The following is an 18,448-nucleotide window of genomic DNA, read 5'->3' as shown; positions in this document are numbered from 1 at the left end:
GTAGATCTACTCTTGTACTACCCATATCATCAATATTAATCAAGCAGGACGTAGGGTTTTACATCCATCAAGAGGGCCCGAACCTGGGTAAAACATTGTGTCCCTTGTCTCCTGTTACCATCCGGCCTAGACGCACAGTTCGGGACCCCCTACCCGAGATCCGCCGGTTTTGACACCGACACTCGGCCCTCGACCTCCCACCGTAACTGGGAACTCCCCGAAATCCCCCCCTTGCTTCTACCACGGTTTTTTCCGTCATGGACGGCCCAAAGAATGTCATGCAGCCGCGTCTCTGGCCCGCCCAGGACGAAAAGCCCATTTTCTGTCATGATTTTTGGTCATAGAAGTAGGAGACCACCACATCTATGATGATACCAGGTTTTGTCACAATTATCGTCATAGAAGTGTCATATGTATGATAGAAAAAAAAATTCGTTCGGCCCAAAATGTCATGGATGTGTCTTTTTTTTGTAGTGCGAGGGTACGTGGACGACTCTCCCCTCTCGTTGCTATGCATCACCATGATCTTGCGTGTGCGTAGGATTTTTTTGAAATTACGATGTTCCCCAATAGTGGCATCCGAGCCAGGTTTATGCGTAGATGTTATATGCACGAGTAAAACACAAGTGAGTTGTGGGCGATACAAGTCATACTGCTTACCAGCATGTCATACTTTAGTTCGGCGGTATTGTTGGATGAAGTGGCCCGGACCGACATTACGCATACGCTTACGTGAGACTGGTTCTACCGACATGCTTCACACACAGGTGGCTGGCGGGTGTCAGTTTCTCCAACTTTAGTTGAACCGAGTGTGGCTACGCCCAGTCCTTGAGAAGGTTAAAACATCACAAACTTGACGAACTATCGTTGTGGTTTTGATGCGTAGGTAGAACGGCTCTTGCTCAGCCCGTAGCAGCCACGTAAAACTTGCAACAACAAAGTAGAGGATGTCTAACTTGTTTTTGCAGGGCATGTTGTGATGTGATATGTCCAGACATGATGCTATATTTTTGTATGAGATGATCATGTTTTGTAACGGAGTTATCGGCAACTGGCAGGAGCCATATGGTTGTCGCTTTATTGTATGCAATGCAATCGCCCTGTAATTGCTTTACTTTGTCATTAAGCAGTAGTGATAGTCGTATAAGCAATAATTGGCGAGACGACAACGATGCTACGATGGAGATCAAGGTGTCACGCCGGTGACGATGGTGATCATGATGGTGCTTTGGAGATGGATATCAAAGGCACAAGATGATGATGGCCATATCATATCACTTATATTGATTGCATGTGATGTTTATCCTTTATACATCTTATTCTGCTTTGATTGGCGGTAGCATTATAATATGATCCCTCACTAAATTTCAAGGTATAAGTGTTCTCCCTGAGTATGCACCGTTGCGAAAGTTCATCGTGCCAAGACACCACGTGATGATCGGGTGTGATAAGCTCTACGTTCAAATACAACGGGTGTAAGCCAGTTTTGCACACGCAGAATACTCGGGTTAAACTTGACGAGCCTAGCATATGCAGATATGGCCTCGGAACATTGAGACCGAAAGGTCGAGCGTGAATCATATAGTAGATATGATCAAACATAGTGATGTTCACCATTGAAAACTACTCCATCTCACGTGATGATCAGACATGGTTTAGTTGATTTGGATCACGTGATCACTTAGATGATTAGAGGGATGTCTATCTAAGTGGGAGTTCTTAAGTAATATGATTAATTGAACTTAAATTTATCATGAACTTAGTACCTGATAGTATTTTGCTTGTCTATGTTGTTGTAGATAGATGGCCCGTGTTGTAGTTCCGTTGAATTTTAATGCGTTCCTTGAGAAAGCAAAGTTGAAAGATGATGGTAGCAATTACACGGACTGGGTCCGTAACTTGAGGATTATCCTCATTGCTGCACAAAAGAATTACGTCCTGGAAGCACCGCTGGGTGCCAGGCCTGCTGCAGATGCAACTGACAACGTTAAGAACGTCTGGCAGAGCAAAGCTGATGACTACTCAATAGTTTAGTGTGCCATGCTTTACGGCTTAGAACCGGGACTTCAATGACGTTTTGAATGTCATGGAGCATATGAGATGTTCCAGGAGTTGAAGTTAATATTTCAAGCAAATGCCCGGATTGAGAGATATGAAGTCTCCAATAAGTTCTACAGCTGCAAGATGGAGGAGAATAGTTTTTTCAGTGAACATATACTCAAAATGTCTGGGTATAACTATCACTTGATTCAAATGGGAGTTAATATTCCGGATGATAGTGTCATTGACAGAATTCTTCAATCACTGCCACCAAGCTACAAGAGCTTCGTGATGAACTATAATATGCAAGGGATGGATAAGACAATTCCCGAGCTCTTCGCAATGCTAAAGCTGCGGAGGTAGAAATCAAGAAGGAGCATCAAGTGTTGATGGTCAACAAGACCACCAGTTTCAAGAAAAAGGGTAAAGGGAAGAAGAAGGGGAACTTCAAGAAGAACGGCAAACAAGTTGCTGCTCAGGAGAAGAAACCCAAGTCTGGACCTAAGCCTGAGACTGAGTGCTTCTACTGCAAACAGACTGGTCACTGGAAGTGGAACTGCCCCAAGTATTTGGCAGATAAGAAGGATGGCAAGGTGAACAAACTTATATGAGATATACATGTTATTGATGTGTACCTTACTAATGCTTGCAGTAGCACCTGGTATTTGATACTGGTTTTGTTGCTAATATTTGCAACTTGAAACAGGGACTACGGATTAAGCAAAGATTAGCTAAGGACAAGGTGACGATGTGCGTGGGAAATGGTTCCAAAGTCGATGTGATCGCGGTCGACATGCTACCTCTACATCTAGCTTCGGGATTAGTTTTAGACCTGAATAATTGTTATTTGGTGCCAGCGTTGAGCACGAACATTATATCTGGATCTTGTTTGATGCGAGACGATTACTCATTTAAATCAGAGAATGATGGTTGTTCTATTTATATGAGTAATATCTTTTATGGTCACGCACCCTTGAAGAGTGGTCTGTTTTTATTAAATCTCGATAGTAGTGATACACGTATTCATAATATTGAAGCCAAAAGATGCAGAGTTGATAATGATAGTGCAACTTATTTTTGGCACTGCCATTTGGGTCATATTGGTGTAAAGCACATGAAGAAACTCCATACTGATGGACTTTTGGAATCACTTGATTATGAATCACTTGGTACTTGCGAACCATGCCTCATGGGCAAGATGACTAAAACGCCGTTCTCCGGAACTATGCAGCGAGCAACAGATTTGTTAGAGATCATACATACTGATGTATGTGGTCCTATGAATATTGAGGCTCGCGGTGGGTATCATTATTTTCTCACCTTCACAGATGATTTGAGCAGATATGGGTATATCTACTTAATGAAACATAAGTTTGAAACATTTGAAAAGTTCAAAGAATTTCAGAGTGAAGTGGAAAATCATCGTAACAAGAAAATAAATTTTCTACGATCTGATCGTGGAGGAGAATATTTGAGTTACGAGTTTGGTCTACATTTGAAACAATACGGAATAGTTTCGCAACTCACGCCACCCGGAACACCACAGCGTAATGGTGTTTCTGAACGTCGTAATCATACTTTACTAGATATGGTGCGATCTATGATGTCTCTTACTGATTTACCGCTAACATTTTGGGGTTATGCTTTAGAGACGGCTGCATTCACGTTAAATAGTGCACCATCGAAATCCGTTGAGACGACGCCTTATGAACTGTGGTTTGGCAAGAAACCAAAGTTGTCGTTTCTTAATGTTTGGGGCTGCGATGCTTATGTGAAAAAGCTTGAACCTGATAAGCTCGAACCCAAATCGGAGAAATGTGTCTTCATATGATACCCAAAAGAAACTGTTGGGTACACCTCCTATCATAGATCTGAAGGCAAGACATTTGTTGCTAAGAATGGATCCTTTCTAGAGAAGGAGTTTCTCTCGAAAGAAGTGAGTGGGAGGAAAGTAGAACTTGATGAGGTAAATGTACCTGCTCCCTTATTGGAAAGTAGTTCATCACAGAAACCGGTTCCTGTGACAACTACAGCAATTAGTGAGGAAGCTAATGATGTTGATCATGAAGCTTCAGATGAAGTTACTACCCAACCTCGTAGATCAACCAGAGTAAGATCCGCACCAGAGTGGTACGGTAATCATCTTTTGGAGGTCATGTTACTTGACCAAGGCGAACCTACGAACTATGAAGAAGCGATGGTGAGCCCAGATTCCGCAAAATGGCTTGAGGCCATGAAATCTAAGATGGGATCCATGTATGAGAACAAAGTGTGGACTTTGGTTGACTTGCCCAAAGATCGGCAAGCCATAGAGAATAAATGGATCTTCAAGATGAAGACTGACGCTGACGGTAATGTTACTGTCTACGAAGCTCGACTTGTTGTGAAAGGTTTTTGACAAGTTCAAGGAGTTGACTACGATGAGACTTTCTCACCCGTAGCGATGCTTAAGTCTGTCTGAATCATGTTAGCAATTGGCATTTTATGGTTATGAATTTTGGTAAATGGATGTAAAAACTGCATTCCTGAATGGATTTCTGGAAGAAGATTTGTATATGATGCAACCGGAAGGTTTTGTCGATCCAAAAAGAGCTAACAAAGTGTGCAAAATCCAGCGGTCCATTTATGGACTGGTGCAAGCCTCTCAGAGTTAGAATAAACGTTTTGATAGTGTGATCAAAGCATATGGTTTATACAGACTTTTGGAGAAGCCTGTATTTACAAGAAAGTGAGTGGGAGCTCTGTAGCATTTCTGATATTATATGTGGATGACATATTGCTAATTGGAAATGATATAGAATTTCTGGATAGCATAAAAGGATACTTGAATAAGAGTTTTTCAATGAAAGACCTCGGTGAAGCTGCTTACATATTGGGCATCAAGATCTATCGAGATAGATTAAGACGCTTAATTGGACTTTCACAAAGCACATACCTTGACAAAGTTTTGAAAAAGTTCAAAATGGATCCAGCAAAGAAAGGGTTCTTGCCTGTGTTACAAGGTGTGAAGTTGAGTCAGACTCAATGCCCACCACTGAAGAAGCTAGAGAGAAAATGAAAAGTGTTCCCTATGCTTCGGCAATAGGATCTATCATGTGTGCAATGCTGTGTACCAGACCTGATGTGTGCCTTGCTATTACCTTAGCAGGGAGGTGCCAAAGTAATCCAGGAATGGATCACTGGACATCGGTCAAGAACATCCTGAAATACCTGAAAAGGACTAAGGATATGTTTCTTGTTTATGGAGGTGAGAAAGAGCTCGTCGTAAATGGTTACGTCGATGCAAGCTTTGACACTGTTCCAGACGATTCTAAATCGCAAGCCGGATACGTGTTTACATTGAATGGTGGAGCTGTCAGTTGGTGCAGTTCTAAACAAAGCGTCGTGGCGGGATCTACGTGTGAAGCGGAATACATAGCTGCTTCATAAGCAGCAAATGAAGGAGTTCATATCCGATCTAGGTGTCATACCTAGTGCATCAGGACCAATGAAAATCTTTTGTGACAATACTGGTGCAATTGCCTTGGCAAAAGAATCCAGATTTCACAAGAGAACCAAGCACATCAAGAGACGCTTCAATTCCATCCGGGATCAAGTTCAGGTGGGAGACATAGAGATTTGCAAGATACATATGGATCTGAATGTTGCAGACCCATTGACTAAGCCTCTTCCATGAGCAAAACATGATCAACACCAAGACTCCATGGGTGTTAGAATCATTACTATGTAATCTAAATTATTGACTCTAGTGCAAGTGGGAGACTGAAGGAAATATGCCCTAGAGGCAATAATAAAGTTATTATTTATTTCCTCATATCATGATAAATGTTTATTATTCATGCTAGAATTGTATTAACCGAAAACATAATACATGTGTGAATACATAGACAAACATTGTGTCACTAGTATGCCTCTACTTGACTAGCTCGTTGATCAAAGATGGTTGAGTTTCCTAGCCATAGACACGAGTTGTCATTTGATTAATGGGGTCACGTCATTAGGAGAATGATGTGATTGACTTGACCCATTCTGTTAGCTTAGGACTTGATCATTTAAGTTTACTGCTATTGCTTTCTTCATAACTTATACATGTTCCTATGACTATGAGATTATGCAACTCCCGATTACCGGAGGAACACTTTGTGTGTTACCAAACGTCACAACGTAACCGGGCGATTATAAAGGTGCTCTATAGGTGTCTCCGATGGTACTTGTTGAGTTGGCATAGATCGAGATTAGAATTTGTCACTCCGATTGTCGGAGAGGTATCTCTGGGTCCTCTCGGTAATGCACATCACTATAAGCCTTGCAAGCAATGTGATTAATGAGCTAGTTGCGGGATGATGCATTACGGAACGAGTAAAGAGACTTGCCGGTAACGAGATTGAGGTAGGTATTGAGATACCGACGATCAAATCTCGGGCAAGTAACATACTGATGACAAAGGGAACAACGTATGTTGTTATGCAGTTTGACCGATAAAGATCTTCGTAGAATTTGTAGGAGCCAATATGAACATCCAGGTTCCGCTATTGGTTATTGACCGGAGACGTGTCTCGGTCATGTCTACATAGTTTTCGAACCCGTAGGGTCCGCACGCTTAAAGTTCTGTGACGATCGGTATTATGAGTTTATATATTTTGATGTACCGAAGGTAGTTCGGAGTCCCGGATGTGATCACGGACATGACGAGGAGTCTCTAAATGGTTGAGAAATAAATATTGATATATTGGAAGGTTATATTCGGACACCGTAAGGGTTCCGGGGGTTACCGGATAAATACCGGAGTACCTGGGGTTACCGGAACCCCCCTGGGGGCTTAGTGGGCCTACATGGGCCTTAGTGGAAATAGAGGGCAGCAAGGGGAGTGTGGGGCTCCCCCCCAAGGCCCAAACCAAATTGGTTTAGGGCAAGGAGGGCCGGCCCCCTCTTTCCTTCTCCTCCTCTCCCTTTCCTTCCCCCTCTCCTACTCCTAGTAGGAAAGGAGGAGTCCTACTCCTGGTGGGAGTAGGACACCCCCCTTGGCGCGCCGTCCTTGGCCGGCCGCCTCTCCCCCCTTGCTCCTTTATATATGGGGGAAGGGGGCACCTCTATACACACAAGTTGATCATTGATCTCTCCCAGCCGTGTGCGGTGCCCCCTCCACCATAATCAACCTCGGTCATACTGTAGCGGTGCTTAGGCGAAGCCCTGCGACGGTAGCTTCGTCAACATCGTCACCACACCATCGTGCTGACGAAACTCTCCCTCGAGCTCTACTGGATCGTGAGTTCGCAGGACGTCACCGAGTTGAACGTGTGCTGAACGCGGAGGTGTCGTACGTTCGGTACTGAGGACCGGTCGATCGTGAAGACGTACGACTACATCAACCGCGTTGTCATGACGCTTCCGCTTAATGGTCTACGAGGGTATGTGGACGACTCTCCCCCATCATTGCTATGCATCACCATGATCTTGCGTGTGCGTACGATTTTTTTTTGAAATTACTACGTTCCCCAACAGAGATTGCTATTATTTCTTTCCGCTTCCTTGCATATGCTAGTTTTTGCTTGCTATGATAATTTGTTTGCCTATAAGATGCCTATGCATAGGAAGTATGTTAGACCTAGATGTGTTTGTCACGCGTTTTATGATGCTCTCTTTTGTGCCTCAATTCTTGTGTTTCATGTGAGCATCATTGAATTTATCAATGCCTATCTAGGGGCGTTAAACGATAGCGCTTGTTGGGAGGCAACCCAATTTTATTTTTGTTTCTTGCTTTTTTGTTATGTTTAGTAATAAATAATTCATCTAGCCTCTCTTTAGATGTGGTTTTATTCTTTTAATTAGTGTTTGTGCCACGTAGAACCTTTGGGAAGACTTGGGGGAAGTTTTAGCGATCTTGCTGTAAAAAACAGAAACTTTAGCGCTCACGAGATTTGCTGCCATATTTTACTGGAGAGTGCGATTAGGTTGATTCCTTTTGCAGATGATTAATAGAAAAATGCCTCACGTCAACAAATTTATTTGAGAGTTTTTGGGGTTACAGAAGTATTGGAAAACTACAGATTACTAAGGGCTGTTCTATTTTGACAGATTCTGTTTTTCGTGTGTTGTTTGCTTATTTTGATGAATCTATGGCTATTATGGGAGGGTATGAACCATAGAGAAGTTGGAATACAGTAGGTTTGACACCAATAAAAATAAAGAATAAGTTCATTACATTACCTTAAGTGGTGGTTTGTTTTCTTATACTAACGGAGCTCATGACATTTTCTGTTGAGTTTTGTGTTGTGAAGTTTTCAAGTTTTGGGTAAAGATTTGATGGATTATGGAATAAGGAGTGGCAAGAGCCTAATATTGGGGATGCCCAAGGGACCTTAAGGTAAAATTCAAGGACAACCAAAAGCCTAAGCTTGGGGATGCCCCGGAAGGCATCCCCTTTTTCATCTTCGTCCATCGGTAACTTCACTTGAGGCTATATTTTTATTCACCACATGATATGTGTTTTGCTTGGAGCGTTTTGTATGATTTGAGTTTTTGCTTTTTAGTTTACCACAATCATCCTTGCTGTACACACCTTTTGGGAGAGACATACATGAATTGGAATTTATTATAATACTCTATGTGCTCCACTTATATTTTTTGAGCTAGATAGTTTTGCTCTAGTGCTTCACTTATATCTTTTAAGAGCACGGTGGTGGATTTATTTCATAGAAATTATTGATCTCTCATGTTTCACTTATATTATTTTGAGAGTCCTTTAGAACAGCATGGTAATTTGCTTCGGTTATAAAAGGTCCTAATAAGGTAGGCATCCAAGATTGGTATAATAAAAACTATCATAAAAAGTGCATTGATTACTATGAGAAGTTTGATACTTGATAATTGTTTTGAGATATGAGGATGGTGATATTAAGGTTGTGCTAGTTGAGTAGTTGTGAATTTAAGAAATACTTGTGTTTAAAATTGCAAGTCCCGTAGCATGCACGTATGGTAACCGTTGTGTAACAAATTTAAAACATGAGGTGTTCTTCGATTGTCTTCCTTATGAGTGGCGGTCGGGGACGAGCGATGGTCTTTTCCTACCAATCTATCCCCCTAGGAGCATGCACTTAATGCTGGGTTTTTGATGACTCATAGATTTTTGCAATAAGTATGTGAGTTCTTTATAACTAATGTTGAGTCCATGGATTAGACGCACTCTCACCTTTTCCATCATTTGCTAGCCTCTTCGGTACCGTGCATTGCCCTTTCTCACCTTGAGAGTTGGTGCAAACTTCGCCGGTGCATCCAAACCCCGTGATATGATACGCTCTGTCACACATAAACCTCCTTATATCTTCCTCAAAACAGCCACCATACCTACCTATTATGGCATTTCCATAGCCATTCTGAGATATATTGCCATGCAACTCTCCACCGTTTCATTTATGACACGCTTCGTCATTGTCATATTGCCGTGCATAATCATGTAGTTGACATCGTATTTGTGGCAAAGCCACCATGCATAATTTATCATACATGTCACTCTTGATTCATTGCCCTTCCCGGTACACCACTGGAGGCATTCATATAGAGTCATATTTTGTTCTAGTATTGAGTTGTAATCATTGAGTTGTAAATAAATAGAAGTGCGATGATCATCATTAATAGAGCATTTTCCCTCAAAAAAAGGAAAGGCCAAATAAAAAAAGGCCCCAAAAAAGAGAAAAAAGAAATAAAAAGGGACAATGCTACTATCTTTTTTTCCACACTTGTGCTTCAAAGTAGCACCATGATCTTTATGATAGAGGATCTCTTGTTTTGTCACTTTCATATACTAGTGGGAAATTTTCATTATAGAACTTGGCTTGTATATTCCAACAATGGGCTTCTTCAAATGCCCTAGGTCTTCATGAGCAAGCAAGTTGGATGCACACCCACTTAGTTTCTTTTGTTGAGCTTTCATACATTTATAGCTCTAGTGCATCCGTTGCATGGCAATCCCTACTCCTTGCATTAACATCAATTGATGGGCATCTCCCTAGCCCGTTGATTAGCCGCGTCGATGTGAGACTTTCTCCTTTTTTGTCTTCTCCACATAACCCCCATCATTATATTCTATTCCACCCATAGTGCTATATCCATGGCTCACGCTCATGTATTGCGTGAAAGTTGAAAAAAGTTTAAGATTACTAAAGTAAGAAACAATTGCTTGGCTTGTCATCGGGGTTGTGCATGATGAGAGCATTATTGTGTGACGAAAATGGAGCATGACCAAACTATATGATTTTGTAGGGATGAACTTTCTTTGGCCATGTTATTTTGAGAAGACATGATTGCTTAGTTAGTATGCTTGAAGTATTATTATTTTTATGTCGATATTAAACTTTTGCCTTGAATCTCTCGGATCTGAATATTCATGCCGCAATAAAGAAAATTACATTGAGAATTATGCTAGGTAGCATTCCGCATCAAAAATTCTGTTTTTATCATTTACCTACTCGAGGACGAGCAGGAATTAAGCTTGGAGATGCTTGATACGTCTCCAACGTATCTATAATTTTTTATTGTTCCATGCTATTATATTATCTGTTTTGGATGTTTAATGGGCTTTATTATACACTTTCATATATTTTTGGGACTAACCTACTAACCCAAGGCCCAGTGCAAATTGTTGTTTTTTTGCCTATTTCAGTGTTTCGCAGAAAAGGAATATCAAACAGAATGAAACCGTCGGGAGAGTTATTTTTGGAACAAACGTAATCCAGGGGACTTGGAGTAGACGTCAAGAAAGGAGTGAGGAGGCCACGAGGCAGGGAGGCGTGCCTGCCCCCCTGGGCGCGCCCCTACCCTCGTGGGCCCTCGCAGCGCCCCCACCCACATCAAGAAAAAATCTAGGAGCACCACGAAACCCTATTTCCACTGCCGCAACCTTCTGTACCCAAGAGATCCCGTCTTGGGGCCTTTTCCGGAGCTCCGCCGGAGGGGGAATCGATCACGGAGGGCTTCTACATCAACACCAGAGCCTCTCCGATGATGTGTGAGTAGTTTACCACGGACGTTCGGGTCCATAGTTATTAGCTAGATGGCTTCTTATCTCTCTTTGGATCTCAATACAAAGTTCTCCTTGATCTTCTTGGAGATCTATTCGATGTAATTCTCTTTGCGGTGTGTTTGTCGAGATCCGATGAATTGTGGGTTTATGATCAAGATTATCTATGAACAATATTTGATTCTTCTCTGAAATCTTTTATGTATGATTTGTTATCTTTGCAAGTTCCTTCGAGTTATCAGTTTGGTTTGGCCTACTAGATTGATCTTTCTTGCAATGGGAGAAGTGCTTAGCTTTGGGTTCAATCTTGCGGTGTCCTTTCCCAGTGACAGCAGGGGCAGCAAGGCACGTATTGTATTGTTGCCATCGAGGATAAAAAGATGGGGTTTATATCATATTGCTTGTGTTTATCCCTCTACATCATGTCATCTTGCCTAATGCGTTACTCTGTTCTTATGAACTTAATACTCTAGATGCATGCTGGATAGCGGTCGATGTGTGGAGTAATAGTAGTAGATGCGTAATCGTTTCGGTCTACTTGTCGCTGACGTGATGCCTATATACATGATCATGCCTAGATATTCTCATAATTATGCACTTTTCTATCAATTGCTCGACAGTAATTTGTTCACCCACCGTAATACTTATGCTATCTTGAGAGAAGCCATTAGTGAAACCTATGGCCCCCGGGTCTATCTTTTATCATATAAGTTTCCCATCTATTTTACTTTGCAATCTTTACTTTCAATCTATATCATAAAAGTACCAAAAATATTTATCTTATTATCTCTATCAGATCTCACTCTCGTAAGTGATCGTGAAGGGATTGACAACCCCTTTATCGTGTTGGTTGCAAGGTTCTTATTTGTTTGTGCAAGTACGAGGGACTTGCGTGTAGTCTCCTATTGGATTGATACCTTGGTTCTCAAAAACTAAGGGAAATACTTACGCTACTTTGCTGCATCACCCTTTCCTCTTCAAGGGAAAACCAACGCAGTGCTCAAGAGGTAGCAGGTGGCGCCTTGCGCCCACCCCAAACCCGTCGCAGCCAGAGGTGTCGCGCCGCCCTCTGAATCTTCCCCTGTCTCGATCTCCCATCGTCGCGGGCGGGCTGCTGCGGGTCTTCGAGCCCCCGGTGATCTGCGCAAAGGAGCGATCGTCGTCTCTGACCTTGCCGCGCCACCAGCCAAAGGAATCGCGCGGAGGAGGCGGAGGGGATGAGGAAACCCTAGCTCTCTCCCATAGATGCCCAAAGAGGTGAGTGAGATGCGAATCAGATCTGGTTGTAGTGGTGGTAGGTGGGGGATTGGGTGCGATCCCCTCCCCTCGGTTTCCGTTAAATATCTCCTCGCCATGGCCATGGTTGGGCCCCTCATGGTGGTGAGACAGCCATGGATCGGATCCGGCAGCTCTCGTGGTGCCAGATGTAGCGCATCCAACCGCTGCATGCCTCTCCAGCTCCCCGCTTTGCATGCAGGGACTCGCATGCGACGAGGTCGCGCATGGCGGTGGGATGAGGCGGTAAACCCTAGCTAGATGGCACAGGAAGGAGATGACCTGGTTGACCTCGATGCACTCTCCCTCGCGCATGTACCTTGCATCGACCGTCACGCCTCGCTTGTCGATCAGCACCATCCGAAGCGCGCTGTGGCGGAGAAGGATCTCGCCGTCGTCGGCGGTGAGCGTGCCCGTCGCGACGAGGTCCAGGACAAGGTCCAGGTCCTCATTATCCTCAGGTGAAATTTTTTCATCCTGGGACCAGAAATCTATGTGATAAATATTGCCAGGGGCTGGTCAAAACAAATCTCTATAATATGTAGTAGCATGGGACAATAGGTTTTGGTCCCTTCTCACTGAACCGCACTCGAGTGAGATCATAGAGTTTTTTCTACGTCGCCCATTGGCCACTTTATGGAAAAAGTCAGTATTATTATCCCCTTTTAAGAGCCATCTCTCATTAGAGAATTGATGACAATGAAGTTCTTCTTCTACATATAGATTATTAAGCTCAACTAGGATGCAACTTTCTGGTATAAGCCTCCCCACAAAGACCAACAGTTTCCTCAAGTGTTTCTAATTCTTGCAGCTCGAGTTTAATAAGGTTCTTCTTGATTTTATTATGTCCAAAAATATTCGAGCCCCAACCTTTGAAAAATTTCTTAAACCTCTTCAATTTGATATTTAAAATATCAATAGGGTCATTAGTATAAACTGGCCTGGACCAGATCTCGGCCACTAAAGCGAGAAAGTCCGGGTTATTCAACCAGACATTATCAAACTTAAAGCACCTATTTCCCGGTGCCCTAGATGGTGCCACCCCCCCCCATCCCCCAATCCAAGAGAAGTGTATTGTGATCAGAAATCTCCTTGACCATTTTATAAACAGAAACAAGAGGATACAGATCCTCCCAATCAGATGACATCAGCACCCTATCCAATTTTCCAGGGTAGGATTCTCCTGTTTGTTAGACCAAGTGTAACAGCCTCCTGACATACTGATCTCTCTCAGCCCTAACAGGTGAATGGCAGAGTTGAACACGTCAGAGAAATGGGACATGCTTTTTTTTGTTTTTCTCCCCGCTATGACACAAAATATTGAAATCCCCTCCCACTAAATAAGGAATGTGAGTATTATGGCACATAGAGGACATTTCTACCATAAACTCGGGTTTCTGCTCATCATGAGTAGCACCATATGCAACCAGCAAGGCCCACTTACTCTTTTTGCTTCTGTCGAAAAGGTCAATTTGTAAAATAAATTTCCCATGTTTCACCCCTAGGGTATCAAACTTATCTTTAATTCACACCACAAAGGATGCCTCCAGATTTTCCCCTAGAAGGGTTCCACTCCCAATGAAACTTTTGATATGGATCCAGCTTCCTAAAAAAGGAAGGAGTGTAGTTGCTTTTCATAGTTTCTTGCAACCCAAGAAAGTCCACCCCATTGGCATTAATCATGTCAGTGAGACAGGTAGACGTGCCTTTCTTACATGCCTCCCTACAGTTTCAAAATATACCTATCATTTATATCGCTACGATTTATCTCTCACCCTGGTAGGTCTGCGAGGATTCATACCATCCCTACCATACTCCCTTTTCTTTTGACTTCTAGTCATAGGCCTAACAAAGTCATTAGGGGATGAAATGACCACTGTTATTCTTCGCTGGCTTTTCCTCTTTTTTGCCTTGACTAGACAAGATTAAAAGGTTCCTCTTCTTATTTATAATCCTCATCCCAGGTCAAAGATAATTGAATGTTATTACCCAAACCATCATTAATAGTGATGTTATGGGATTCTTTCTCTTTTTTGTCAAGAAGTAAATTTCTAGATGTCTCTAGTTCACGAATGACATCAATAGTGGCAAAATTTTCATCGGGGATTTGTACTCCCATAAGGGATGCACGCAACACAATATCAGTATTAGACAGGACCAAAAACTGATTATTAGTGTTGAGAATTTTTTTAGCTTCAGCATCACGTTTTTTCAGTCTGTTGGCAGCCCTATCTTCCACCCTCTCTAGCTTCTGGAATTGTCTGTGTGTAGCCATGTCCTCATGCACCACATAATCGTGCATGGGCGATCCAGAAGGTGACTCAACTGTGTACATACTGCAGTTCTCTTCCTCCTCCGCCGAACCTTCTTCAAGAGGGACAATATGAGGCAAAGAAGGCTAGATCACATAATCTGACAAAGGAGGAAACACAACTCCATGAGGATTATCGCAGTGCTGAAGAGGTGCTTGGGAAATGTTTATGAGCAAAAAAACCATTTCCCCAGGTTTTCCCCGGGTTTATGAGAAAAAACCATTAAATTCATGTTCAATCTCTTTCACAGTAGCAGCCCCTTCAATAATGGTGATTACCACATTGTTTGTTTTTTCAGAGTTTTGTTTAGAAGCACACAGATCAGGGATGTAAAAGAAACCCTGTCCAGGGGACTGAAATCCACACAGCAAAGGAACACACTCCCACGGCCTCAATGATTGACACAACTGAGTCATATGACCAAGTTTGTTGCATTTCTCGCAATGAATGGTAGGGCAGCGGGGAGCGAAATGACCTGGATTGTTGCAGTTGAGGCACCGATCTTCAGAGCTATGTGGTCGGAGTCGTAGTCGAATTAGCAGCAGGAGGCGGCACCGCTTCCTTGGACGCCGCCGTCTTCTGGGTCTCCCACTCCTTGGCTCCTCCTCCCATCGCCCGCGCTACCGCCTCCCATCTGTCTCCAGCACCTCCTCCAGCAGATCTCGAACTCCCAGTGGCAGACAGCGATAGATCTGGCCGCTGCCATACCATATGGCGCATCTGGTTGGGCGGCGGCGCCTTGCGCCCACCCCCAAACCCATCGCGGCCAGAGGTGTCGCGTCGCCCTCCGAATCTTCCCCCGTCTCGATCTCCCATTGTCGCGGGCGGGCTGCCGCGGGTCTTCGAGCCCCTGGCGATCTGCGCGAAGGAGCGGTCGTCGCCGCCGACCTTGCCGCGCCACCAGCTGAAGGAATCGCGCAGAGGGGATGAGGAAATGCTAGCTCTCTCTCATAGATGCCCAAAAAGGTGAGCGAGATGCGAATCGGATCTGGTTGTAGTGGTGGTACGTGGGGGATTGGGTGCGACCCCCTCCCCTCGGTTTCCGTTAAATATCTCCTCACCACGGCCATGGTTGAGCCCCTCATGGCGGTGAGACGGCCATGGATCGGATCCGGCAGCTCTCGTGGTGCCAGATGTAGCGCATATAACCGCTGCATGCCTCTCCAGCTCCCCGCTTTGCATGCAAGGACTCGCATGCGACGAGGTCGCGCATGGAGGTGGGATGAGGCGGCCAACCCTAGCCAGATGGCACGGGAAGGAGATGACCTGGTTGACCTCGATGCACTCTCCCTCGCGCATGTACCTTGCGTCGATCGTCACGCCTCGCTTCTCGATCAGCACCATCCGAAGCGCGCCGTGGCGGAGAAGGATCTCGCCGTCGGCGGCGGTGAGCGTGCGCGCCGCGACGAGGTCCGAGACGAATGTAACGTGCCAACGAGTCGTCATTTCGCCATCAACAGGATGCTGATCCTCGCCAGTGGCCTGTGTTCAAACATTCGCTAGATATTCGTGGCCTATTTTTATTTTATTTTTATTAGAGTTACTCCTAGTTTCTTTTTTAGAAAAATCCTAGCTAGTTGTTGGAGAAGACCTGGTTTCCGACACGGTCCCAGCCCGCCTCTGTTATCTTTCCGGCTCTCACCCCCCAAACCCCTTGTTTGCGTGCATCCCCAAGAAGCCCCAGCTTTTTTTAGAACCGGGCTTTTACCCCTTTCCATTGCAAAGAACGGAAATACAACCAGTTCAAGCTAGAAAAACAGGAGGGGGGAAAGAGGCATAGTGAGTTCTAGCACTACCAGGAAACCCACCATACTCGCTCGCCGTCGAAACGAGTATCATGGGGCGAAAACCTGGGTAGCACAGCATAACATCTAACCTATTACATTCTCAAAAGATCAGATCAAAGTATCAAAACACACAGTCGCATGAAACTCGAAGGGGGAAACAGTATTGGGATCGCACGCCCGTCATCTCCTCATCCAGCACACCTCCAGAGAGCATCAGGCACCTTGGATTGGTTTCTTGACAGCACCACACATCTTCATCAGCTGCATCGTCCCAGTCCTGATCATCTCAGCTCCAGCGCGAAGATCCTTAGCGTCCTCTCCTTGTTGAAGCCCTGTCCAATATAATAGAAAGGAACATAGAGAAAACACAATCTCAAAAGGAGTCTTAATTTGTTTATTTTCAAAAGTAGCTCGATTGCGTGCCAACCAAATGGCCCAACATACGGCCGCTAGTCCTACCGTATGAAACTTTTGCTTCCCAGGAAGGAATTTGTGGCACCACACAAAGTATTGCCAGTAGTTCGACGGGCATCTATCGGTGCCAAGAGCTACTCCAATGGATCGCCAAACAATTCTGGCCACGGGACAAGTAAAGAACAAGTGCTTCACCGTTTCCACCTGTTTGCAGAAAGAGCAACAGGGATTCCCTGTCCAATTTCTTTTGCTCATCACTTGTCTAGTAAGGACCGCGTCTTGCGACATTTGCCACAGAAAGATCTTGATTTTAAGAGGGATCTTGGCTTTCCAAATCCATCTATAATGGCACCCACTCAGGGATTTCTCCAGCATTTTATATACTGACTTAGTGGTGAACTTGCCATTCTGGTTGAGTCCCCAGAAAATACGATCATCCCTCTCAGTAAGGGGGATTTTATTGACCACAGCATGCATATCTTCCCATTGCTTGGATAATTCAGGGGTAAGCCTACGTCTGAACATAGAGGCGTCGTCAAGCCTATCTTTTCGGTCCAGGGTGCTTGTTGGGTAGTTGCAGATTTCAAACAAGCGCGGATACTGATCTTGAAATGGGGTCAGCCCATTTATCGAATCTTTCCACAACCTGATCAAGTTCCCAGCCCCAGTCTCAATCTTTCTGCCCATCATATATATATATCTTTAATCTTGAGCAAAGCTTTCCAACAGGGCGAGTCAGAGAATTTGGGGGAAACTTCAGCAACAGAGGTGTTGCGCAGATATCTGGCCCGGACTATATCCTGCCATAGCCCGTTTTGTGTCTCTAATTTCCACCACCATTTGACCATGAGACTAATATTTTGCTTTCTAAGATCTTTAATACCTAAACCCCCTTTATCTTTCGATCTACATATCTTTCTCCATTTAACAAGATAGTATCTCCTCTTTTTGTTGCACCCTTGCCAGAAGAACCTACGTCTGTGTTTGTCTAGCCTCTCGATGAAAGTCTTATTCATGAGCCACATAGACATGTGGTAGAGAGATATCTGTGTGACAACAGAATCAAGCAAAGTGTGCCTCACTCCTATTGAGGCAGCGTTGCCGATCCAGGCCTCGAACCTCTTGAGGTACTTACCAACAATAAACTCCCAATCAGAAGATTTTAGATTAGTATAGCTCACAGGCATTCCCAAGTATTTGAGCGGGAAACTGCCAACCTCACAGTTGAAGATTTCTGCATATTTTTCACCGTATTTTCATCTCCACCCACAGTGAGGATCTCACTTTTTTGAAAGTTAACTTTCAGGCCAGACATCATTTCAAACATATATAGCAGCAAATTCAGGTTGACAGCCTTATCAGCATCATCCTCGATACAAATGATTGTATCATCTGCATATTGCAGGACCGCCACCCCATCAGGGATGAGGTCTGCAGCCAAGCCCACAATAAGTTTGTTTTTTTGGGCATTTTTGATCATTTTAGTGAGGCATTCAACTACTAGGTTGAACAGGAAAGGAGAGTGTGGGTCCCCCTGCCTAACCCCTTTTTTGCTTTGAAAATACGGCCCAACACTACCATTTAGTTTGATGCTCACCGTCCCA

This window comes from Triticum urartu, chromosome 4A (assembly GCF_056163025.1).
Source record: "Triticum urartu cultivar PI428250 chromosome 4A, HENAU_Tu73, whole genome shotgun sequence".
Classification (NCBI taxonomy): domain Eukaryota; kingdom Viridiplantae; phylum Streptophyta; class Magnoliopsida; order Poales; family Poaceae; genus Triticum; species Triticum urartu.
Note: the sequence above shows the minus strand (reverse complement) of the source record.